A 25,213-nucleotide genomic window follows, 5' to 3' on the forward strand; every position below is an offset into this window, starting at 1 on the left:
TGATAGCAATGACTAAAAACGGAGACCAATGCATTCAAATAAATTCACTTGGTATATGTACATTTTTGTATATGGGACAGCACAATGAAGACTACAGTTATTTCCACACCATTGGCCAGACGCCAGTTTAACTCAATGCTTGTGAATAATAAAGGAGGGGCAACTATTTGCTTGAATGACTTTAAAGTGAACAGAGATATTCCTGCTCAGCACATGAGTCCTGACTACTTCTCACTCCTATGCGGTATTATATGAAATGCCGGGATGCCTATCCTGGGTGCTCACCAGATGTGCTGCGGGAGATGGTCTTCACCAGACGCATTTTTTAAAAGACCCTGAGACTTTTGGTGTGTATTCAAAGTGGTTTAGGTTCACTCTGAGAGCGCGTAAACCTGTCAAAGACCTAGCCAGGTTTTGAGATGGTGGGACTCTTGTTAAACACATGGAGGTGGGGTCCACAGTTCAGACCTTCCTACTTGCCCTCTGGCCTACGATTTTCACCCAACTGCTACCCACCCATTTCCAAGAGCGGATAAGGTTGAGGTCTTGGGGGGATATCCCAGAGTCTTTTGTCTAGGGCATTTTTTTAGAAGCAAAGACATGAATGAATTAAAGACATGAATGCATGAATCTGCTAAGCTCAGAAGGCAATTAAAGCTGAGTCTCCCACTTAAACAGTTTCTGGTTTATTTCAGAAAAGAAAAAAAATCTTTTCACTCTGCTGTCAGATAATAATGGTAGGTGCTTATTCTTGAAATAGGATCCTGGGGTTGGGATTTTAGTGGACAAGCTTTTTTTTCATTCCTGCTTCAGAAGGGAATCTCTGAAGAGTGGTGGAAATTCAGTTGCCTCTCCCTGCTTATTGCCTGCCTCTAGCTCTCTCCCTGCTTTAGTGTCTGGAGTTTTCCAGTCATCAAGCACTGTGCTCTGCTTAGAGCTGAACTTTGGCTATCTTTGCTGGTGTCACATGAGCAGGCGTAGCTGGATGGGCAGTAATACCAAGCAACATCCTGGACCATTTCAGTCATACAGGATACACTGACTTATTGGCAGGTTGAATGAAATGGAGTAGCAAAACAATACAGATTACGTACGGGAAGAGTGGTGTCTTGCTCATGACCTGTCTGTCCCAGCTTTCAGCTGCAAGGCAAGGGTGATTTCTGTCCCTTGCTCTGATTCATGCCATCTGGCTTCTGCTCAGCCTCTTGGTCTGCTCAGTTTTTGCTTACTAATTACAGTAGTCTCAGTATCCAGTTGACTATATTTATGTGTCCTTGGCATGGGAGAATCCAAGAAACATTAGCTTCTGCTTACTTTCTAGGTTTTTTTCCTGAGAAGTTTTGAATCTATCATTCTTTGGTCATCAAAACATCACCTGGGCTTTTGTTTTATCTTGTCTCACTTCTGTTTGTTTTACAATGTCCCATCTGTGATAATTAAGGATCTGACTAAATTTGCATCCCTTTATATTGATAGAATATATCAATAAAAGAGGATAAGAAAGATGAAGGAGGGCATGATATGTAACTTGCTCACTTACTTAAAATAAATATACACATACAAAATGGTGTTTCTCTGAAGTGGTAACTGTGGACATGTGGCAACCTGTGGGTATCACTGTGTAGAACTTTTATTTTTTCAGAGATATCTAAAATTACTGTAGCTGGGAAAAATAATATAATTGATGCCTGGGTACAGTCTGTTTAGTATAGCATGGATAACTAAATGCTCACTGATCCTTGAATAATTTTTAATTTTTTAATTTTTTAATTTTTATTTTGTCTACAGACTACATTTTATGCAAAGGAAAGCTTTATATAAAGTCACTTGGAAACCTGGGCATTGCTTAGTTTGGTGTTTCCAAATCTGTGGTACGTGGACTGTGTCTGTGAGATGTCAGCACACAGTTCACAAAATACCTCAGAAAACTAATTTTAAAAACATAGATATGAATTCCCACATGCAATCAAGGCTACAAACAAAAGAATTAAAGATTAAAGTAATAAAGAGACCCAAAATTTAGCATAATTTTTATTTGTCCATGGAAGAGCAGTGTGGTAACATTGCACAAGACATCCTGTGGATGTCTTCCAGCAAGATCACATTGGCTTTTGCTCTTCTAAGACTATTTGCATGGAAAGCTACCTAAACATATTTCCCCTGGAATAGAAAGAAAAGAAAGTAATTAAATCAGGTGCTCAGACTAGATCAGTTCAGAGTTATCCCCAGGCTGATGTTCAGATGTATGTGAGAAGCTAAAATCCAAATAAAATACCACCGTATCCCTGTTACCAACCTTTAGTTTGTACTGTGTCCTAACGAACACATTATATAAACAAACGCTGTAAGAATTTTAAGTTTCAGAATCACTGTGGCCCATTAAAAGCTGGCAAAGAAAAATAAATACATTAAATTTCTTATAAAAAGTCACAACTTCATTTTCCTCATTGTGAAAGCTTTTCAGTGCCATCATGATGCTGCAGAAATATTGCTTAAATGGGCAGTTAATTCTCCTTCTGTTCCTCTTTTTCCTTCTAAGTTGTTCAGTGGTTTCTTGCCTGAGAAATAAATAGATAGAGCCCTGTTGAATCCACAAAGTTGAGGAGAGGATCAGAAAGCATTGCTTGCACGATTAAGAGTGTTTCCTACAGTCAGTCTTTATGATTTCATAGAAAGAGGAATACATGCTTCCCTCAGGCTTGTCTGGATTTGATAGGGATACTTTCTCCCTTATGCTTTCCCTGGCTCACCACTTTCCTGGGTTTGTCTCAAATATTCTGAATATGCAGAATGTCTAATGCATACACAGTGTACTCCAACTGCCTTTTTCATGTAGATGGAAAACCTCAGAAATACTTTTAAAGTTAGTTTTACCTTTTTCTATTAGCTGCTTTAACCAGACTCTTTCCTGTTACATCATTTTAGTTTTAGAGTTTAATAAGAATTAGAATTCTGGTTTGAATATCTGAACAGATTTGTTCTGTATGAGTCAGCTAAATTTCAAAATATTATTTTCAGCTTAATTAAGCTCAAAGAGTTGCTGTAGGAACTGAAGAGTCATTGAAGATTTTTTTTTTCTTAACAGTCTTTTTAAAAGGGGTTTTATATTCCTGAACTTGATAAGTTTAAAAATTGTTGCATAAATATTTCTATGCTGTTATGAATATTTTTACAATTATTATGAAGTTTTTTTCCTCAAAAGACTCGTGTTAAGAACCAACTGCAACACCATACAGGACCTTGTTGTAGTATACCTAAGACACACCATTACTGAAATTATAAAGGTATTAGGCAAACACGTGAAGATTTGTACAAAGGATATATAAGATTTGTAACTAGGAGTTTCAAAGAGAAGCTGCTAATTTCAATTTTTTAAGATACAGCCACAATTTGCATTCTTTCATGGAAACATCAGCTACACCGAAGCAACCAACATCTTCTGTAGAATATTTTCCAGCCTTTGTTTTTTTTTTTTTCTTGAAATCTTTGGTGTATGAATACAAAAAGTGTTTTCAGTAATAATTTTGTAAATGCTGAAGCTGAGGGTTTTCTGAGGAATGAAAGGAAGAAAGCCAGCTTTTAAGACATGGTTTATGGCTCTGATAATACATCCATGCTTACCTTTTTATTTCTAAACAGAACATCCTTTCATTCTTTCAAAATTAGACCTCAGTAAACCAAGGAATACTTTACAAAGTTCCTTTCCTGAAATAAAGATCATAATTACATCACATGGGTTTCTTGTACAAGGGCCCTTATTCTTTGAGAATAAAGTCCTGTTGGCTGTCTAGGTCTCAAATGTGTGGCTCCTTGCTCTACAATACACCATATGAAGGATATTTACATCTTGCAGCTGAAGGCTCCTATCTAGTGCTGTAGAAGAACAGCAAAACAATAATCTATGCATACATTCACTTTCTAAAATAAAATAGAAAAAAAAGTAAAATACAAATGTTAAAAGCAGATTTTTAGACTGTAAAAATGTTAGTAGCTATTTTATGGATCGGAGTGCTGTCCTCTTTGGATCTTCTTCGGGGTCTGAATGCATTTTTGGGTAACAGAATGCAGAAACATCCACATTTTCTTTCATTAAAAAACACATTTAATTAATTAAAACAAACAGTCAACTTCTTCCCTCTCTTAGACCAAAAAGACAAGAGCACCATAAACATATGTTATCACTATGTCCTCTTCATCATATGTATTAAATGCAAAGGAAAAATTATTTTCTTTCCTGGATTCTGCAAAGATGTAGCCTGATTTGTAAAGATTTACCAATATAAGTTATAATAACTCTAGTACAACTATTCTGATATCAATAATCGAGTTTTCTCTTCACAAAGTTTTCCCACCTGCAAAGGTATTCATTTTGAAGAAAAAATTAAAGAATGCATGCCATGTATTTTTGTTCTCTAGCCATATTTCAGGCAATCAAATCAAATGTTAGAGATTCCTGGATCCTTTGGAAGGCTATATTTACACAGCCAAACCCTCGTTTATACTTTCCATGATCATAGTTACACCGTGAATGGAAAAACATACTGCGTAGTTGAAAATAACATATACGACTCTTACATCTTGCTTGAAATGAAAATATTTTACACCTTTTTAATTTTATTTTTTTTCCTTTGAGAATGCAGGCAAATATGAAAACCCCAAAAATCTGCAGTTCTACTTTACTCAGGATATCTTCATCTTTTTGTCTTTTCCCACACATTCCCTAGGAGAATGGTGAGCCCCAGTGATTTTCTGAGGCACTGCTTCCGTCTATTCATGTTAGGTCATCCAGTTGGGGAAAAGAAACAACAATATCTTTCTAATTATCATTGTGGCATCTGAGTGCATAAGTAGGTGAATGATTACAAACATCAAAACATGATTTGAGAATAATGAATTCCCTAAATGAGCATTTGCAGCAAACTATTTGGGGGAAAAAAAAAAAAAAAAAAAAAAAAAGAGCTGCAATTTGCACAAGTGTGTCAAGTAGCAGCTCCAAATTGTAAACGCATACATAAGAATCTTTCAGGTTTTGGACAATTTTTATGGAGGGGAAAAAAAAAAAGAGTTGCACTGACACAGAAAAATATTAGTTATGAAATGTTTGTCCATTATGCTTTGTGTGCTTGGTCCCACTCAGAGAAGTGTATGTGTCTGTTGAGTTTTGCTTTTGGAGTTTGTCCTGGTTTTAATTCTCTGGAGGATGAAGTGTTTCTAGGACTCTTATTAGACATTCAGATAAAGTACTGACATCTGATAGGACTGCAAATGGCTATGAAACAGAGCTGCTCTGAGATGCCTAATCTTTCTTCCAAGGAATGTGTGTCCCTTCCCTTCTGTAATCAGCAAGGAACGCCGGACCCAAAGTAGTGTCTCGAATCACCAAATCACTCCCTGTGTTGTTTCACGTGCAGCACACAATATTGTCTCCTCCCAAGGTGAGGTGGTTCCTCTTCTGATCCACCTGGGCAGCCCCAGTTCATGCTGCCTCTTTCCTTCTTGGCTTGTTCAGTCTTCTGCTCGGCCAAGTTTTTTTCCTTGCAGAACAGCTGAGCGATCCCAACAGAAGCACTGCACAAAGCCCAAAGTTTGTTTTACCTAACAATGGCAACACAAAACCTAAGCAGCTAGGACTGCATCTAGTTTGTGTATAGGCAGCAGAAAAGGAGAGCAGCGTTCAGAGGCCATTCATTGCACTCTAAGGTACATGTCTGAGATGGACGGTGTGAACGGGTCTCTGAGGTTGCTTGCCTTTTTTGGTCACTGTAAAGCAGGCAGATAAACGGTTTGGGCAAGATGCTAACTTCTGGATGTCTAATATTATTAGGTTAGACAACCCGTTAAGGTCACATTTGACTTTGTAGTACTGCTTGGTTCCAAAGAGCAGGAGAAGAGTATTTTAATTCTGTTTTCACTTGTTCAGTGCATTTGACAAGGAAGGAGAGTCCTTTTCACACACTGGCGAGCAGGTATCCATTGTGGACTCAGGGATTGGGCCCCATATGCATAGTTAGTTTAGCCTTTTCCTGTTTTCAGAAGTCTTGTTTAAATCACAAGAATTTAAATATAAAGATGTAAATACAAATAAAAAAATAAGAAAAACCCTAGAAGTATGTTTTTTCAGTTCTCCTTGCAAAAGCATGACATTCTCACATGAAGCCAGATCCAGTTCCTCTTGAAGTGAGAGGAACCTTATATATACAGATGATTAAGTTATACACTTATGTTAGAGCTCATTTAATGAAACCTTGCAATCATGGCTTCTGTTTGTTTGAGGGGTGAGCTAACAATACTTTTTTGTTAGTTTTTACTAACAGCTGGCAAACATGTTAAAAACGTAACAGATGGATTAGCCAAAGTTTGCAGTAAAGGCCACATCAAATAAAGTCAGATCTGAATCAACAGAAATTAAATTGAAACTCTTGAGAAACAGGCAGATATTTTGTCCCTTTTGTACCAGATGTAATACCATGCATAATGTGTCTTCTCGTGTAGGACTCTGTTACACATCTCACAGCAGATGCAGAAGGAATACAGATATCGCTGAAATAATAATAACAATGATAAACCTCCTTCGAAAACTGTGTGAAATAGGGAAACATCTTCATTGTTCTTGTGCCAGAGTTCAGATTATGTGGTTGACCTCTAATCAGTATTTTCCATATTACTTAATCGACATAACACATTTTGCATCTCCAGCACATTTTTTTGAAATCTGTGGCTAACCTAATCTGCAGTCCAAATACGCTGCTGGATAAAAACCCAACTCTTCAGCATTCTTACTGTGATTTCTAAGCAGCGGGACACTCAGCATGCTGAGGGCTTGTCTATAGATAGGTTCAGGCCTATGCTTACAGCCCCCCTCATCACACATTTGATGAATGCACAATGTAATAAGTGCATATGGGAGAGACTTGGTTCTTCTGCTCCTACTACTTTGGGCTGCGCTGGAACAGCAGACTTGGGCATGGTGTCTCAGTAGGGAGCACAGGCAATGGTAAGGTCTCTTCTTCCATGCCCACTATGAATTCTCAGTCGTTAGGTAGACCCTTTTTGAGCCCTATTTCCCCAAATAAAACTGAGGGAAGGAGTAGGCAAGGCAGAATGAGGCTGTTCCAGCTCTGACTTGGGAGGAGGGAGGTCATAAATAACTCCGGTACACGTTGCTCTTCCCTTCCAGGTCTGAGGATATAATCTTTTCATATAGTAGCAATATAAACCTTTTTCTTCACATAGTTCAGAGGAAGACAAGTCTTTGCACTTCCCAGCATCCTGCAAGTTTAAAAAATATTTGGGTTTTACAGCAAAGTCAAGACACTGAGCAATATTTTAGACCATGTTTCAAGAGTGGCAAAAAACATTGCTGCGTGGAGCGTGGACATTGGTGTCCAGAGGAATGAGCACCCTCTTGCACAGGGCCTATAATACTGCTTTCTCGTATATACTGACTGACATTGCTGTCTCAGACCACTGTTGGCTTTTATTAGTTGCCCTTTGCAGTGTTATTCTTTTTTTGCTTGTAGAGAGGGAAATAACACGTTTTTTCCGAGGCTTATGTCTCTGTCCCTGTTAACTTGCAGCAACAAAACTAGGAAAAAACAGCTCTTTAGTGGACTACAAATATCAAGATTCTGTGATTTGATTCTTGCACAGGTACCTATGGTTCCCCAGACGGTTCATCGGTTAATCTTGTTGTGGTTATGTGTTTGTATGTGTATCTTCTCTGCAGGGCAGTGATTAACCCTCTTGTAGAGAAACATATTTATCAATAACAGATAAACTTGAAACACATCAGTGGAAAGTAGCTTCACTGTTACCAACATCATTTGAAGCGATGTCCAAGGCGGTAGGAGAGTATGATAACATTCTCTGGCTTTCTTTGTACTAACGAAGACACAAGTTTGCACTTGGATGAAGATTTTTGTGTTTGGAAATTTCCTGTGAAGACAATAAAAAAAGAAAATGCTATTCTATTTGTTTCCTAACTGGAGGTTTTCAAATGTCTAAGTGGTGTGAGTTTTTTCCATGGGCAAGTCCCTAAATCCAACTCTGCCCAAGAGATTTTTATTTGGGCATGGAAGATATTCTAGAAGAAAAGAGAACATCATATCAAAGATTTTGCATTTCTTATAGCAATTAATTATTTCCAAAGATATACAAAATACAAATATTTATGTCAGATACTAAATTTTATGCATACCTTAGCATTGACTACACTTTCTGATTTGCAAGTATGATTTTCATTTGTCCACTATATATATCTGTATACATCATGCAGCTATCTATAGAAGAGAAATTAAATGGAAGATCTATTGAAATCTCTTCATAGATAACTCTGATTGATTTAAATGTGTGATCACAATTTATTAAGTTCTTCAAGCCTATTGCAGTTGGTTGACCCTGGCCAGCAACTAAGCACTCACCCACCTGCTCACTCTCTCCCCTGCGGTAGGATAGGGGAGAGAATCAGAAAAGCAAAAGTGAGAAAACTCATTCGTTGAGATGAATGTAGTTTAGTAAGGGAAGCAAACCTGCATGTGCAGCAGAGCAAAATAAGGAATTTATTCATTCCTTCCCATCAGCAGGCAGATGTTCAACCACTTCTTGGAAAGCAGGGCCTCCACATGTGTAACACTTACTTGGGAAGACAAACCCCATATCCATGAGCATCCTCGCTCCCTCCTTGTTTCCCTGAGCCTTTATTGTTGAGCATGATGTCACATGGTATGGAACATCTCTTTGGTCACTTTGAGTCAGCTGTCCTGGCTGGGTTCCCTCCCAACCTGTTGCCCACCCCCAGCCTGCTTCTGAAGGAGGGACCATGGGAAAAAGAGAAACTTCCAATACTATGCAAGCACTGCTCCACAATGGTATGTTATCAACACTGTGTTAGTCACAAATCCAAAATACGGCACCAGGCGGACTGCTATGAAGAAAAGTAACTCCAACCCAGCTAGAACCAATACACCTATTTAGCAGCATCCTACTAAGAGTCTTTTTTCAGTATATTAAGTGATGGTGGCTGATATACTAGGTTCTGTCTCTCCTTCCCTTACCAAGAAAATTGCACATAGAATTTTTGGTTTTAAGTTGTTTTTATTTTTAACAGCGGTGCTTGGCTTTCCATGCTCTGGTGGAATAACTTACCTTTGGAATTTAAAAAGGTGTGGGTCTAGTGATTCTCTTATCTTTTGGCAGTGATAGCAACAGTAATAGATTTGCAGCTCCCATGAAACCCCCATGAAAGTACTTAATATCTGTGCTATATAGAGGGTCCTGATGCGAAGGGGTAGAGTCTCAGAGGAACCCTGCAGGTGTCCTGAGCTTGCGTCTCTACAGCCTTCCTTAAAACACATCCTGAAGGACGCCTGAAAATGAGGTGAATGTCTGACAGAATGTCAGCATAAAGGAAAAGATAAGCTAAAGAGAGGATGTAATGCCCTTCCCTCCTCCTCCTCCCTGCAAAGAGTCTGGCATCTTTGCCCTCCCTTAGGGAGGCATTGGCAATCAGCTCCAATAATGAAGGAAGCATTGGCAATCAGTTCCAATAATGGCTCCATTATTAATGGGTATGTTTTCTTCCTACGATATGTTTCTTCCTTGATTCTGTCTGTTGGAGTCTTATTCTCCTTACCCCTTTGGCTAGCATTAATTTGTTCAGCTTTTTTTATTTTTTTAGCTGCCCTTTCTTTTCCCTGCAAACCTTAATTAATTCTGTATATTCTTGTTTAATAATACTTACCTACCTCAGAGGGACGTTTTGAAGTTAATTAATTATTGCACAGGTATTTTTTTCAGTTGCATCTTTGAGCAATCCCTCTTTGCAGCTATTCTGGCAACTTCTCGTTCTTTCCATTCCTCTTTTGCAGGCCTTGTAAACTCTTGTGCCTCAGTGAAGGTAATTAAAATCTCTCTGCTTTTCTTCCACATTGAGGAACCCTTCTTTGCATTAAGGTCTGCTCACGCCGGGTTGGACTGAAAGGGAACCTGCATTACTCCTTCTTCTTTGCTTTCCCACCTGTTGAGTTTGAGAGCCATGGTCCCTGTCCTAAGCTGCAGAAGAAGTGCTGTTCTGACATGGTATGAGGCTGCCCTGGCAGATGGTACCTAGGCTGTGAAGAAACACATGAACCAGAGGGGAATGGCGGCACCATTGTTAACTTCTTCAGTGCTTGTGGAGTGGTGATTTTAACCAGATGAAACACACCTAGGGTGCTGCCTGTCCATTCTCATGGACAGCCGGGGGTTGTCCAGCACCCTCAGCCCTCCCCTCCACAGCCTTCTCTGCCCCTCTGCAGCCGCTGAAACTGCTTCACCCACCACCCTGTAAGACTTTTTCTGGTGGCTCCTGACGCATATTTTCAGATCCCTCTATGTATTCATGTGCCATTTTTGCCTTCACAGAGATTATTTTGTCCCATCTGCATACACCGTCACCCCATCAACCCCCATCCTCAGGATGAACCTGTAGGCAGTTTTACAGCAGAACTAAATTTATCACTGTAGAGAAAGAGGATGTCTGAAACATTTAATAATGGTCCCAACCTACTCTCTCCAATTGTCCAATTACCTTAGCAGGAGCTTAATGACAAGGGTGTTGGAGCTTTGTGATAATTAGGGATGAGCGGACTGTGACAGAGAAAGGAAAAAACCACTAATCTAAGACTTTTTATGAAACTCTTAGTGAAACAATTTACAATGATTAAAAAGTTCTACTGACATTTATTTTTAAAATATTAGCTAATTCTACACCTCTGGTTTTCTTTGATCTAAGACATCAAAATTCCACAGAACCACCCCAGCAGAAAGGGACATAACTCTTCTAGATTATTATATTCAAGGAAAAGAGGAAGGAGGAAGAAATCTCTTCTAAAAGCTCTGAGTGACTTCACTAAAAGCAGAATATTTTTTTGTAGGCAGCATTGCTTTTCCATTTTTTTTCAGATTGGATTGCATTTTGAAACCCAGCACTCCCTGCTTGCTCACCACTGCAGCAGCTACTCTACCTTGGGTTTCTCACTTGATATATTGTGAGGTCAGGAGGTCTAAGGACAGAGACTCAGACAAGAATTGGAAGCAAACTACATTACTACTTACAAAAATCCTGGTTCTCGCATTAGCCTGGTGATTATGACAAATTTGGAATATGTAGGACAAGCCACAATTCTGAAATCATGACAGATTGTAAGAGCAATAAATTTTAACTTATGTTTTGAACCAAATACAATCTTTTTTGGCCTGTAGTGTGTTCTGAATATTCTATACATTTTCCATAGGCCATATTCCCTTTGAAATCAATAAGAGAACTACCACATAAATCCAAAGACTGAGTTTTGCCCTGAGTGCTTTTGATATTAAAATTGCTAGCTTTCTCTAAGAAGGTGTGGGTTTCAGATTAGCAAAAGAGTCTTTATAACATGGAGATGAGACACCTTGAAGCCTGTTTTGATTTTCTGTTGGTATCCTTCCCAAGCCAAGGATGGGGGCAGTAAGGGAAGGTACAAAAGCATCTTTGTGGTGTCATTGAAATTGATGGCCAAGCACCCTCTGATTTGAGCTCCCACAGCAGTTGATACGTAAATTCTCTGAACCAGATCCCATGTCACAACAGGGTCGATATGTTTTGCAGCAGCTCTTCTGTGAAGTTACTAAATGTTCGTAGCCATAAATGAAATCAGTAAGAAAGAATGGACAAATATATTAATGCATGGTAAAATTATTAACCACCCCCCCCCCCCCCCCCCCGCCACCCCAGCCCTCTCCTATTCCTCCCAGGGTTGTGAGAAGCATGTGCTTTGCCAGGTCTACTGCTACTTGAAAGACATCTGCTAAAACAATAATTAAACAATAAGACTAGTTGACATGCTTAAAACTCCCCAAGAGTTGTGACAGACTGCACCCAACTCTGAAGTTGCCATCAAGGAAAATTTTTATTGTAGTCATCATCCGTGCAACACAAGCTTCAAAACAGCTTTTTGTTTCTTCAGTGCTATCCTGAAATGTTCCAGATATCTCCTTCAACTCTTGCCCAGAGCTGGACTAAACTTCTGTCATCAATCCAGCACTCACCACTACGGCTCAATAAATGCAGTACTTGGAATAACTTGAAGAAAAAAAAAAAAAGGAACAGATATTGACAGAAAATAATTTACCATCTACAGACAACATATTTCAATTGCAGATATACTACTAATCAACCTTTTTTTCCTTCTCCTCTCTTGGACACTGGTATCATTTTTCATTATGGTTTTTCTTCAGTTCTCCATGCACCTTGCTTTTATTAAGAAAAAAATGATCAATGATTTCAATGCAATGCTTCCTACAATATTTTCACTGTGTTACTATTCAGCTTCTTTCACATGTAAAACAATTTTTAAAATTGCTAAAAGTAGTGACTTTTCCCTGCTTCATTTAGAATGTAGCAAAATTACATTAAAAGATGAAACCATGTGGACGACTTATTAAACTCCCCCACATTTGTGTAATTTAGACATTACATAATGTATGAAGGAGCACATCTCATATACACGTATTTCAACAATAAACATTAATAACATGTTAATATCTTTATTTCTATGCTCTTCCTTTAATCTACCAAAGGAAGCTGGAAGCAAAGTTCACATCATAGTTATTTTCATTAAAGCTACCCTGTTTTAAGAAAGGCCTAAGCTTTCTTCAGTGGGTTATGAATATTTTACCTTTCAGCATGCACATAAATATACAAATATATGTATTTCATATACCTGCTACTTAACAAATGTTCTCCATCTGGACAAGAAGATATTTCCCGGACATTTGGACTCATTATGATGAATGGAGCCATTACCAGAAGATCAGGTACAGGGTCATAGAAAACAATGGACAAAGTTGGTAGGAGACTGATTTGAATTCCGCTAAGATGGATATAATAGCTGTTTTCTCAGTTACAGCTATATTTATTGCTTATACATTCTATACTCCTACAGTTATTATTGCGGCTGTAGTCTATATTTTAGAATGTAAAACAATGCTGCGACTGCTGATAATAGAATTTGATGTTTATATTGCAATGAAGCCTAGACACTATTCCACTTTGCCCTTGCAATAAGCACCGGGCAAGTGCAAAAATGTCTATGGATTGGAATTTGGAGATAACTGAGATGTACCCAGCTTTGCAATCTGAACCTCTCTGAAATCACACCTTGTTTTCCTGAATGCAAAATGTAATTCAAAAAGAAGAAAAAAAAAAGTCCAAAACCCTTGAGCCAGAGGTAAGGAGAGCAGAGAGTTTGTATTCCTGGTGCCAGGGAGTGGGGCTGCCCAGTTGGTCACCTACATGAGAATCCCACAGCTGCTGACTGAAATGCTACCACTGGCAAAGGTTTATTCCCAACTGAGAAAAACCGATAATGAGGGAGGGTCAGAGCAATGCCTGTTAGAAGAATCTGGAGTCCTTTTATATATGGCTGCAAAGGCAGTGTGAAAGTGAAAGGACAAGCTGTGCCCCGACTCCCAGAATAATCACTGAGCAGATGGGAAAAGAAGGTGGTCAGTTACTGGTACACCAGGACACGGGCTAAGGCAACTTCCACCACTGGATATTTTTGAGAACAGGCTAGCAAAGTACATGTTAAGTGTGTTTTACGTATTGTTGATCCTATTTTGGAGCAGAGGAATGGGTTATGTTCTTCCGACCCTATTATGACACTATGACAGTGTATTTAAAGGGTGACTCATGGTCCTTGGGCCCAGTCGTACGAGCATGGCAAGATCATGCTGATCAATATACAATAGTTTAAATAGCAGAAAATGCACTCCTAGCACCCACTACATATCAGACATGAGATCCAGTGGTTATTCTGGGACTGACGGAACACTGGTGGATGGCTGTTTGGGTTCTTGGCAGGGCAACGAAACACAGCTTGTTTTAATTAACCACTTGTGTTAATGAAAAGTCTGTGGGACAGGATCTGCCTATGGAGGCTGGTCTCTCTCTCTACTGACTTTGCGGAAGATGCCTTCCAACTTCAACCTTTCTGTGAAGTTATGCCTCCTTTACTTTGGGAGGGCAGTGACAACGAGGGGCAGTGCTAGTGTGGGTACAGGCTAGGTCTCCAGTGCTGACATTGGGCTGAAAGACACCTGCAAAGACCTCTTTCATTGCCACCATCCTCAGAAGGCCAACTGGCCATAGAAGCTGGAGCACTGTCCGTGATCTCAGTCAGCTGCGCTGAACCAGTGATGTCCATCTGCCTTTCTATGGGGAGAGGGATGCCTACCTCCCTGGTCCTGTCGTCCATAAAAGGCCTGGCGAGCCCCGAAGCGCAGTCCTCTGCACCCAGGCAGGAGTCCCTTTGGTGGGCACTGCAGGGATGCCACGTCACTGTGTCCACACTGATGTTGTATGATTAAGGGCAACAGAGAAGGAACTAGCCTAAGAGGTAGTTTTAGAGTTCACACGGTTTATTGTGCATCCACAGCTGGGAGTAGTGGAGAGCTGGGTACTGAGAAAACCCCCAGATTTTGCCTGCAGAATTGCAGTATCTGGCTAAGCACGTCGATCCGATCAGTTCTCATACTTTCTTGTGTGTGCGCCTGGAAAACACCCGCCATTAGAAACAGTAGTAACAAGCCAATAATTACATGACATGCATTTAAAATCAGTGTTGATATTGTTATAAAACCAACTTGCTTAAGGAACTGATCATACCAGATGGAAGACAGCAACAGTTGTTCCCCTCATGGCAGACTTCGAAGCAAATGTGATATAAATGGACAATACATATTTAAAAGAAATCATTGAGATTTACTTGCATGACTGAGTGTATCCCAGATCCACAGAGAGAGGAAAGAACATATAAAAGTTTATTTATCTTAAGGAATGGATTAGTGAACATGAGAATCTTTATGAAGACCAATCAAAAATTCCAGAAATTAACATTTTTCTAATCAGTCAAATGTAGAATCATTATAGATAGCAGCATCTGACTCAATCACATCTAACTACTATGGTGTGATATTCTTAAGCAGGTGTATCATAACAAAATCAAGGTTAAATACGAAACCCCAACAATTAAGTGAATTCAGTTAGATAAGTATCAGTCATTCTAGATATTGCTACAAGTCGAAGACTGGGAATAAAGGAGAATGATGTTTGCAAATTAAAGGTCACATTCAAATTGTTTAAGGAATTTGTTTCTGCCAGACAGAGCTGTATTAATACAGAAACCAGACCAGAGCTGGCTTTATGGATAAAGATGGCTAAACCTACAATTTGGTTAACTAGTGCTAAAAAAGGGATTTCATTTTATTTTAGCAGAGAGTCTCACTAAAATATTTGACTGCAGGTTTTGCATTCAGAAGCTTAACCTTAGCCGTTTTAGTTATGTTCTCTGAATTATGCACTTTTTAAAATGTTTGTACAAAAATTATGCTCACATTAAAATTGTTAATTTAAATAAAATAGTTGAAAATTTTTTGAAAAGCATCAAATACTACAATACAGGTTTTGAGGTAAAAGACCTATCAGCATGAATCATTACCACTCAAAAATTTAAGTCTTGAGGCCAAGAACTCATAAAGCACCCAGCACAGAAAAGAACAGAAAATGTAAACACATTTTGTAGAATTCATGGAAGTCTACTCACAGTCCTGTCTTAAGCACAAGATTTTTCAGGATTGTCGTGTGCAGCAGACAATGAGAAACTTTCTAATGAGAGTCCTCTTATTCTTCAAGAGAACTCCATCTGCTCCACTAATCCTGACATACACAAAAGCAGAAAAACACATTGTTCAGAGACGCTAATAGTACATTTTTTTGCAAAATTTAAATTGAGGAACAGCAGGTTTTTCAAAGTTGGAAGCTTATTTAAGTTTTTGAAATTTTGTACTTTTGACTTTGCAACTCAAAACTCCTTAATAATCTTGACAATCAAGCTGACTTTAACTGCAGATTCTGCAAGAAGCAATTTTCAAACTTGGGAAAAGTCTTGCAATATTTCACACCAAATGTTAAGACTGTTTTTAAATTTGCATATAGCTCTGTTGATTGGCCTGTGGCCCTTAAGGTACAGTGTCAGTTTAGTTCATGTTTCTCTACCTTTTACATCTTTTCCTGGAAGAGTGAATGTGGCGTCTTGAGTAGACAATGCTATGACTGCTTTTGAAATTATGGGAATGAGATTAGAAAAAATTAATTTTAATCTCAATTAACATTGAAAAGTGTGAGGCAGATCAGATCATTCAACTGATTTATTCTCTTTATTTAGTAAATATGTCATTGCATAGTTATTGTGAATAACAACAGCCATAGCTCTGAGCCTGTCTTTCTGAATCTTCAAAAGGGGGTGATCATACCTAAAATTTCGGTGTAGTTTTAAAAAAACATTTCTAAACAACTCACAACATGTAATAACAGCTTGAGATTTCAGATGCTGATCTTTAAGAGGGAAAAATGGAATGTTTTGTAGTCATCTTATTACCACAGGCCTGTGACCCAAAACACTGAAGATCCAGAAGTAATACTCTGTAGCTTCTAATATTGAATGCTGGGGCATACATACATAAAACCCGACCACTCTTGATTTCTGAGGGGTGAAAAACACTGTGAAAAAACCCAACGGGACAGCCTACTGAAACCTGGCATTTGAATATTTCTTACATTAGGGAACCTCGACTTCCACGTCACTCTGGCAGTGAACATTGCCATTTGTTTTTCCTACATGGAGAAGATGGCAAGTTGGCTGTTGTGCAAATGCATGTTTTAGATCCTGCCTGCAGTCCAGAGCTGGATGGGGAGTCACTCCCAACCCACCTCTCTGAGAGCCTGATAATCGCTCCATCAGTCCTGCCTGGAGGCTGATTCTCCTTCCTGGTCCCTGAACTCCCCTGACTTTCAGGCTTTCATCTTGTCCTGGGTCACTGAACCAAATAAATACAAGATGAAGGAATAAACAAGTTAATTCAAGAGTGAAATCTTAGGATGTCTATTCATTGCTCTCAAGACACACATGTCCCACATGGGTCGAGGGAAGCGCACGCAGAGGATCATTCTGGGGTAAGCACAGCGGTACAGCACAGAGGCTGCTTCACCCCAGCAGTGCTGCTGCTGCTCCAAAGCCTTCGCTCCAGGATGCTGGGAGCTGGCGTATAATGTGCTGATACAGCCCAGGTGCCTGAGTCATGTCACAGGATGTCAGTCTCTTCATCAGTCTAGGGAGACTTCTGGACAGGACAGCAAAGTGCTTGGCTGCTACTATTGTCCCAGTGACACTCAGCTTTGTATCTTAGCTGATACAGCAGCCCCGCTGTTACCCAGCCATTATGCCTTTGAGGATGGCACGGGGGAAAGAAGAGCAGCCGTCAGTCAGAACATGGCCAGGCTACGCTGAGGCACCTCACAAACTGCTTGAGACGCTACCTCCAACTCCCATTAACTTGTCAGTATCATCCGAAATCTCAAAGTCCTGCTGAGTGCTTGTTATATTTGAACAACCCAGGAGTTCCAATTTCCAGGAACACCTCTCCCCATCTCCCCTCACAGGGGACTTTGACCTTCCCTTTCAGACCAGGATTTGGCTGCTGCGTGTGTGCATTTGCCATCTCTTGCCTGTATAACCACAGTTGTATCACTGAATTGAACATAAAACTGAAGCAAAAGGCTGCAACTGATGCTGCTTGTCTCGTTTTTTCATGCATCCTGCTCTGCTAAGCCTGTGTTCAAGTCTCTCCACCAGGCAGTCATCACTTGATGGTTCTAATCTCAGGCTTAATTTTCACAAGAATTTATGGAACAAACTGCAGCTAAAGTCAATTCACAAAACTGAGGGTGGAGCATTTGAAGAAAAGGGACTGCATGTTACCTGTTTCCAAGCTCTCATAAGAGAGGAGCCCAGGTGGATCCAGAACCTGTCTGCTTTAAGAAATGCTGTGAAGCCTCCGTATTTAGACGAGACTTTTCCACAAAAGGCACTTGAAGAGCTCCAATATTCTCAGTGATTCCCACCAGCGTTGCCTAACCAGTCAACAAACGCTCTTCTTTTCAAGCTGAATTTGGCTTCAAGGACAAAAGTCCATGGGGAAAGAGCCTTGAGGCTACTGTGCTTGACTTTATGTGAAACACACAGATATTCCAGGCATAAGTGACAAGGCAAATCACAAGATGGCGAGGTTACATAAAAAAAATCTGCCATTTGAAATAACACTTGACTGTTATTTGCTTGGAATGCACCATAGACAGTGAGCCATTGGCCAAAGTAGCTGATATTTAGGGTATTGTTATGAATGCAGGCCCTCTTGATTTTTCCATGAATCAGTCTTGTGCTATTTGGAGCTTTGAAGAAAGCTAGAAAATTTTCTGCTACAATGGAAAGCAGCTTAATCTTACCCACCCCTCAGGTCCAAAGCCCTAATGTTATGTAAGCTAATATTGATAGCATAAACATTACTAGGGCATTAGAATCAAAGCTGCAGGAAATTCAGGCCTGCATAGTCGATGTTGAAATTTAATATATGGATTCCATATTTACCCAGTGTCAACAACAGCTACTCACATGTTTTCAATGCTTTCGGCCTATGCATGAGGCGAGTGTATAAAAGATAGGAACCATGTGGCAAACCATATACTAGCAATCTGTGCTGTATAACTGACGGAAAAAAAAAATACCATACAACCCTGATTATTCTATGATTAGACATAAAGATCTTACATATAAAACAACCATCAAATCTACAACAAACAGAAGATACATATTTAGCCAAGACCACCAGATCTTTTGGGGTATAGTGCTTTCGGTACAAATAACATTCTCAGTTTTCCGTTGCATAAAAGTAGTGAAATATTATCACCTCAATCCAAACAAACCTCTGTCACCACAGTTAGGTAGGCAGATAGATAGTTATTAAGATAAGTCCATGCTATATATGGATAGGTACACACAAACTTAGATATATACACACCTCTATGTTTGCATGTACAGATATATATTATTTAGATCTATGTAGCGAAAGAGAGAGAGAAAGTGAGAATGAAGAAGAATAATACAAATATGGGAGGCAATTTAAGTTTTAGTGTTTTTAAATACAGGCAGAATATTACTCACCTTCTTGAAAGGAGAAGGAAGGATTTGTTTGTGGGCACGTTCACAGGAAGTGCTCAAGGAAGTGCTATTTCTGCATTACTAAAATTTTCAAATTTTAAAAGGAAATTCAGGGGCAAAGTTCCAACTTGTAACAGTAAACTTGTAAATTTTTAACTTGTAAATTTTCACAAACTATCAACTTTAGTTGTCCCAAAATTGGATTTTCCTTTGCTGGTTTTTCTTACGTGTATTCATTCTTTACTCTGAAACTTTGCCCCATCTTCTTGCTTGAGCTTTTACCAGAGAAATGCTCAGATTTTCTACCTCCTGCTTGTACTTTTGTTTGCCCTAGATTTTGCATAACAGATGCTTTGCTCCTTTTCATGTGATGATGGATTAATTGGGTAGTGATATCAACGCTAACTGTCAAAATATGAGACTGTATTACTTTTGAAGCTTTTAAGAGAAACTGGACTTTTAGAGTTGTCCTGTATGACAACGTGTGTCAGACAGTGATAGGACTGAAATTAATGACTAAGTTAATATCCTGAATGTCAGAGATATAGCAAGACTAGAAATACCTTATAGACACACTCCCATTACTGTAATGTGAAGTGTACCTAGAGGTGAAACCTTTTAAAAATGAAAACTTCAAAGAACGTGATATCTGTTTAGGTACCTAAGGACATTGAATAATTTTCAAAGGTCTTATGAAATGATGGCTCAATGAAACATGCTGAAAATCTGAGAGAAAAGTAATTTCTAACATCATTAGAAAATGAAGACTTGGACCTATTTTTTTTAAACCTTGGACATAGTGTCCCATCACAGTTTTACAACATAACAAGATCATTATGGGTTGGACATTGAGTGTAGGAAAATGGTACTTTCTCATGGTACTTTGCTCACTTGGCCACAGGAGGTTTTCCTGTGTCTTAGAGCCACATTGTATAGACAGAAGTAGTTGAACTGTGGAAATAATGATTCACAGATGTGTGAGAATTTGTTTCAGACACTGGGGAAGATACGTAAAATGTGCATTTTGTGAGCTCGACTCTCCTTTTCCCTAATGGCATGAGTTAAACTTCTGAGTAGCTAGCATTTGTTCCAAGCAATGCTCTTAGTATAAGTTATACACTACTATATTCTACCTTTTTTCATCTGAGACATGGTAAGAACACAAAGACCCCATTGTTGCTAAACTTAATCTTCCTCCCTATTGACACAGTAGCTACAAACTGGAAGAAATTGCAGATAATCTGCAAGTCATATGTTTATGGGCTGATTTTGTGCTGCCTCGTTCTTTTTATAATCCTGTCTTTTATTCTAGTAGTGCTCAAGATGCTCCTTTATTTCTTTAATAGTTTATGTGGTTGGTTGTTTTTTGAAGCCAGAATACGTGAGTGGAAAATTCACCCCAAGAGCATGGTCTTTGCTGCCATTCTCCAAGGTCCATTATGCTGGTCGTCAAACTGGTAACCCATTACTTGTATGTGCTAAAGCAATCAGTGGGATACTTTTTCTTTCTTCTGTGCTGCATTGTGTTCTGGTGGTCCCCCGGGCTCCAGCTGCACCTCAGTCTTTTGGCTTGATAAATCTGCTTCAGGTCCTTTTGGTTGATCAGGTTCGTGACCATCTGATGAACCTGAAAGTGAACAAGTCCACGGGACCCGATGGGATACACCCACGGGTACTGAAGGAACTGGCGGATGAGGTTGCTAAACCATTCTCTATTATATTCCAAAAGTCATTGCAGTCTGGTGAAGTCCCCACTGACCGGAAAAGGGGAAACATAATCCCCATTTTCAAAAAGGGAAAGAAGGAGGAACCAGGGAACTATAGGCCAGCCAGTCTCACCTCTGTGCCTGGTAAGATTATGGAGCAGATCCTCCTGGAGGCACTGCTGAGGCAGAAGAATAATGAAGAGGTGATTAGGTACAATCAACACGGCTTCACCAAGGGCAAATCGTGCCTGACAAACCTGGTGGCCTTCTATGAGAAGGTCACAACATCAATAGACAAGGGGAGAGCAACTGACGTCATTTACCTGGACCTGAGCAAAGCCTTTGACACTGTCCCTCATGACATCCTGGTCTCCAAGCTGATAAAATATGGGTTTGATGGGCTGACAATTCAGTGGATAAAGAACTGGCTTGGTGGCCACACCCAAAGAGATGCTGTCAATGGGTCCATGTCCAAGTGGAGGCCAGTGATGAGTGGAGTACCTCAAAGATCTGTACTGGGACCGGTGTTGTTTAACATCTTCGTCAGCGACATGGACAGTGGCATAGAGTGCACCCACACCAAGCTGTGTGGGGCGGCTGACACGCTGGAGGGAAGGGATGCCATTCAGAGGGACCTTGACAGGCTGGAGAGGTGGGCCCATGCCAACCTCATGAAGTTCAACAAGACCAAGTGCAAGATCCTCCATCTGGGTCAGGGCAATCCCAAGCACCGATATAGGCTGGGCAGTGACTGGCTTGAGAGCAGCCCTGAAGAAAAGGACTTGGGGGTGCTGGTGGACGAGAGGCTCAACATGAGCCGTCAGTGTGCACTAGCGGCACAGAAAGCCAATCGTATCCTGGGCTGCATCAGGAGAAGCATGGCCAGCAGGTCGAGGGAGGTGATTCTCCCCCTCTGCTCCACTCTCGTGAGACCCCACCTGGAGTACTGCGTCCAATTCTGGAGCCCCTACTACAAGAAAGATATGGACGTGCTGGAACGTGTCCAGAGGAGGGCTACGAGGATGATCAGAGGGCTGGAGCACCTCTCCTATGAGGACAGACTGAGAGAGTTGGGGTTGTTCAGTCTGGAGAAAAGAAGGCTCCGAGGACACCTTATAGTGGCCTACCAGTGTCTTACGGGGGCCTACAAGAAAGCTGGTGAGGGACTTTTTAGGATGTTGGGTAATGGTAGGACTAGAGGGAATGGATGCAAACTAGAGATGGGACGATTCAGACTGGACGTTAGGAAGAAGTTCTTCACCATGAGGGTGGTGAGACGCTGGAACAGGTTGCCCAGAGAGGTGGTGGAAGCCCCATCCCTGGAAGCTTTTAAGGCCAGGCTGGACGGGGCTCTGAGCAACCTGGTGTAGTGGGAGGTGTCCCTGCCCATGGCAGGGGGGTTGGAACTAGATGATCTTTAAGGTCCCTTCCAACCCAAACCATTCTATGATTCTATGATTGCTGCTGATTTTCACTCTAGTATTGCCACTGGTGCGATCACACTGCAGCGGCACCAACAATCCAGCTAGAATTGAATAGGTTTTTAATCTAGTAATGTGAGTGTTGACATAGCTATTGTTTGTGGTATTGAAGTGTAAATACATTCCTCTACACTTCTTGGTTTCAGGTCAGAAAAGAACAGCAGTCTCTTCTTTTGCCCAAGTCCCCCTATCAGGCCATCACCTCAATTTTTCTGCAGTCACAAAACTCATCAAACACCTTTGTGAGTTGATACGTTGTCTGGGGCATCCTCCTGGCAGTACTCTCTTCTTGATCTTTTTTTTTTTCCCCACTAAGATGATAAAAAGACTTTAGGTTTCTCATATTTACCCCACCATGGTCAGTTCTTCATGCATGTCCTGTCCTTCCTTCCACTGCTTCCATACTGCATAACAATTATTTTTTTTTCCAGAAAAACTAACCTTCCTTGTAGATAAGGGTCTCTAGGAGGCTCTTTCTCACTGCTGCTGTCTAGCTGCTGTTTTATTTTCCTGTTAATCACATTCTTCCCCTAGCTGTGGATCTCACTGGACCAGCCATTGCCACCATAATTTATATAGTACCTGCAAGGAAAAAAACAGGTCAACTCTGTTGCTCTGAAACTAAATTGGCACTTTACTGTTTAGAGAGACACTGTGAGTGCAGCCACTGTTTCCTCTAGGTGCTTCCTGCTGCCTCCACCAAGCTTCTTCCTCCTGGAATATACAGAATGGTGGGGGGCAGAGAGTACTGCCAGGAGGATGTCCAGGTTGCAGTTTATTGCATCCAAATGCAACTATAAAAACCAGACCAGATGACTGGCAATCTATAAGCAGCTCTTTCTCGCTGCTGACTGAAAAGCGGGGACGGGAAGCGGGGGAGGTAATTAGATCAGATGAAGATGTCTACCCTGTCTACAGTGAGGTGAGATAAACCCCATCAGTGTGACTTGTGATGGACCGTTTTTTCTTCACGGCTGCCATTAAATAGCATTTAAAGATATTTAAAACAACTGTAATAAAAGGTGTTGTGAAGCAAAACACAACTACTCTAAACATGTTGTAATTGCACACTTCAGCGTGTCTGGCAGATAAGGCATCTATTGTTCCTTTAATGCATGTGAGACGAATAGCACATTTAATTACCCTGTATGTCAAAATTAATACAGATCCCAAAGCAGGCAGTGTCAATACATTTAGTTATATGGCAATTATAGTGCAGCCAGAGCCACTTAATGTACAGGATTGAAAACAGAAACTAAACAAACATGAAAAAAGGGGAAAAAAAGCATGGATCAGTGCTTCAAAGAATAACCTTATAACCTTAGGAAAGCAGGAGTTGTTCATTAGTACTAGGCTGCAAGTCCAAATAAATATGTAACCTCTCAAAAGTGTTCAGACCAACCCCAGAGCCTGTTAGGCCTTGTTGTTTTAGAGACCTCAGAAAGGTGAAGGTGAGCTCTTGACACAATGCTTTTCATTTGAATTCACTTCCTGCTCTCTCGTTTACTGGAGGTAACTTCCCTTGGTACCTCAGCTGGCTTTCTTCACACAGAATGATTCGCTATTTGCATTTTGGTTCTAATACTGAATTCGCCTAACATGATTCAATCTTATTTTCCCAGTGGTACCATTAATATTTTAATTTAATCAGAATTTCAGGAACTTGTTTGCCATCCAGAGCAACTTGGTTACCTGTCAGCCTCCATCAGCTTGTCATATTAGAGGTGATTGTTCCTTGAATCTAATCTACTTTAAATGATTTCATTGGGTAGAGGTCTATAAATCATTTCAGAATGGGTCTGACAGTTGAAGGCTTAGGTAAGTAAACAAATCAGGCTTGCTTTACTTTAGGCAGCAATGAACTTGGCTTTATCAACTTCTCATTGATTTCTGCACTCCAAAAGGTCAAAAAAATCTCTTTAACATAAGAACATTATTAATATAAGTACAGTATTACAACCAACCATAATTAAGATAAGTCCCAACATTCGGTGATGAGGCTGACTTAAGAACGTTGCAGACTGCATTTCAATAAAGCCTGTTATGCAGTTTGAATTGATGAATTCATTTCCAAAAGGTTTACTTTCGTCTTTCCAATCAAAACAGAAATTAACTGAATATTAAGCAGTCCAGAGTCCCTCTGGATTTTGAGCCAAGTTTATAAAAGATAATATGATAAGGCTGCAGCTGGGAGTCGAACGTACAGTATATTATTTGGACATTACAGTATGTTCACATTTACTTACCTAAATTGTAGTTAAAAGCAAAAATCTGGTCCCTGTGAAATGTTGCTGAGGAATCAGACATCACATTGTGATTCACTTCAGACACGTGCTGGGGCTGAGTTAATCAGTGATTGTCAGCGTGAAGCTAGCAATGACAAGGCGATACAGAGAACAAGGTACCTTACATAAGAGCGCATTTTGTCGTAGTCTCTGGATTTCAAACAGCAATGGCACGTGTGGCACGGAAGAACTATGTCTCCTTCGGCGTGGGCGAGGGGGAAAGCTTTGCTTCCCTGCGGATGATCTCAGTCTGGGGGGTTGAGAACCTGGGGGAAAGAAGTAAAAAATAGGGGTAAATAATGAAAAAAATCACATTTAGTTAATTAATTGTATACACACTTGACACAAATGCTAATAGGAAATGTGTAAGGAGAGATCCTGCAGCAATTTCAGATGCCCTTAAAACAAAGGCTAAATCAACCGCCAGAAACCATGGCCCGTGTAACCCCCTCCTCCCCCAGGTCTCTTCTACAAAAAGGAATGAACGCCTATTTCTGTTTCTAATTAGTTTACAAAACCGCATGCAGGAGAAAATATACATGTAGTAATAAGTTTAAGGAATGTTTTCCTTGGAAAAGCAGTTCTGGCTGCACTGACACCTCCTGTCACATCACCAATCAATGGAAATTAGACAGCTATGCAGGCAAACATGCCCATGGTGGTATGTA

General features: G+C 40.2%; 1 long non-coding RNA gene across 1 annotated transcript; it reads right to left on the reverse strand.

The window, feature by feature from the left end:
• Positions 1-11,941: 11,941 nt before the first annotated feature.
• LOC134522452 (uncharacterized) lies at positions 11,942-24,560 on the reverse strand. Its single transcript, XR_010073064.1, has 4 exons — positions 24,507-24,560; positions 15,624-15,736; positions 12,196-14,571; positions 11,942-12,100 (listed from the first exon to the last, which is right to left on the reverse strand). It is a non-coding gene; the product is annotated as an uncharacterized LOC134522452 (long non-coding RNA).
• Between the last annotated feature and the right edge of the window lie 653 nt (positions 24,561-25,213).

This window comes from Chroicocephalus ridibundus, chromosome 1, assembly GCF_963924245.1.
Source record: "Chroicocephalus ridibundus chromosome 1, bChrRid1.1, whole genome shotgun sequence".
In the NCBI taxonomy this organism is placed as follows: domain Eukaryota; kingdom Metazoa; phylum Chordata; class Aves; order Charadriiformes; family Laridae; genus Chroicocephalus; species Chroicocephalus ridibundus.